The 1,982-nt window shown below is 50.3% G+C and overlaps 1 pseudogene; it reads left to right on the forward strand.

Moving 5' to 3' along the window:
• Positions 1-287: 287 nt before the first annotated feature.
• LOC112934406 (PHD finger-like domain-containing protein 5A pseudogene) lies at positions 288-1,288 on the forward strand (annotated as a pseudogene).
• The last annotated feature ends 694 nt before the right edge of the window (positions 1,289-1,982 follow it).

Here is a 1,982-nt window from a genome sequence, read left to right on the forward strand (position 1 = left end):
AGCCCACCTCCTGTAGTACCAGGGTAGCAGACAATGTCGGGTGCTGGATTAGGCCTGGCTGGATTTAAAAACTACTTGGGGCCTCCGGGGAAGAAAGGAAGCTAGGATGCCCACCGTACTACTCAGCAATGACCACCAACCACGGAATCTCAGCAGCGCACTAGAACAGGCATTTACTTTCACCCATCTCTGGTCAGCCCGCTGGGAACTGGCGGACCTGGGCTGGGCTGGGCTGGGCTGAACATCCCTGCTTCAAGTTCTGAACCCCGCTGGCTCTACACTTCCACATGTCCCATTCTGAGCTCCAGGTGGAAGAGGCCGCAGCCCCCCTGCCCCAGGAGGAATTCTTCTCAATGTGAGGCCGAACGTGCCAGAGAGCATCGGCAACCGTATTTTCTGAAACAATAGAAGCACGTTTCAAATCCTTTTTGGCATGACGTCTACTATCTTTCCATGGGCCAAAGCAAGTCATATGGCCAAGCCCAAAGTCAAGGAAGTGCAAGGAAGTACCAACCAAAAGTACAGGGAAGTAATTCCCTTGTGCATCTCTCATGCAAAAAGTCCCATTGCAATCAGCATGGATCCAGGGAACGGTGAAGAACTGGAGCTGAAAAAAATCAACCTGCCACACTACTTCTTAGGGTTGTTGAAAATATTAAATATAATCACGTGTGCAAAAGTGTTGCTGCATAGCAAGCATGCAATGGCCATTTGCTTCATTCCGTGACACACATTCTAAGGCCACCACTGTCACGCTCTGATGTAGGGTTATTCGGGCTGCAGGAGACGCCTGCAACGTGGCCTCCAGCAATTCCTCACTATTTAGGCATACTTTTCCTTACTTCAAAAAGTAGAGCCTAATTCTTGCCTCTCAGATCTAAGGTAGCCTTCGTGACTTCCCTTGACCAACAAAGACGGGTCAGAAGTAACGTTCGGAGTCGGTGGCCGGCTTGCACCAGAGCTAAAGCTAAACATCATCTGGGGTTGATCTCTTGCCACGAGCAGGCTGATGCTGCCGTCCAAAGACTTCTGTGAAGAATGTGATGTCAAGTGTGTGGCCTGTGACTCCTATGTGGGTCTCTGCACATGTGATGGATGTGATCATGGCTCTTACCGGGGGCGCTGCGTGATCTGCGGGGGGAGATCTGGAGTCTCCGATAGTTATTGTTATAAGGAGGGCATCACCTAGGAGAAGGACAGAGATGGTTGCCCAAAGATGGCCAATTTGGGGAGCTCTGAGACAGATCTCTTCCACGAATGCAAAAAATACGGCCTCAAGAAGAGGTGATTAGTAGGTAGCCTCTTCCTCCCATCTGTCAAGTTGCCCCAGCTGCCGGAGGAAGATGCCTCCTACTTGCAGCACAGAGGGAGTGAGGCCAGAGCATCACCGAGTGTCTGCTGGTGCTGGCCCTGCGCCACCTTTCTCCTCCTCTTCCCCAGACACGTGGTAGGAATGGGAAGGGAATCTTCCTTCACAGAGCACTCGGCAGACCGTATCAGAGAAAAACTGGTAGATTGGTTCTTGCTGATTCTTCTTGAATTCAAGAAACACGTCTCTGTTTTCCAAATTGGTACCGTTCTTTCTACACCAAGAGCTTCTGAAACGGGAACGATATCATTTCAGTCTTCCGTTTGAGAGGTTGAGGCCCTGACTGCGAGACTCCCACAGTGAGAAACATATTCTTGGCAGCAGCTGTGACGGCAGCTGGCCTTGGAGAGACACCTGCAGTGTCGTGAGGAGCTCTCGAAACCACCCATGTGGGCATTTAACCTGGTAACACTTGGCACACGGTACCGGTTCAGGTTGTTTTTCTTCTGAGAACTTAGAAACCCTTTCTGCTGGTGTTGTACTAATACAGCAGGTATTTATTTTCTGGTAAGAAGAAGAAAAAGAAGGAGGAGGAGAAGAGGAAGAGGAAGAGAAGAAAGAAGAGGAAAAAGGAGAAGGAGGAGGAGAAGGAGGGAGAAGAAGGAGAAGAGGA

This window comes from Vulpes vulpes, unplaced genomic scaffold (genome assembly GCF_048418805.1).
Source record: "Vulpes vulpes isolate BD-2025 unplaced genomic scaffold, VulVul3 u000000657, whole genome shotgun sequence".
Classification (NCBI taxonomy): domain Eukaryota; kingdom Metazoa; phylum Chordata; class Mammalia; order Carnivora; family Canidae; genus Vulpes; species Vulpes vulpes.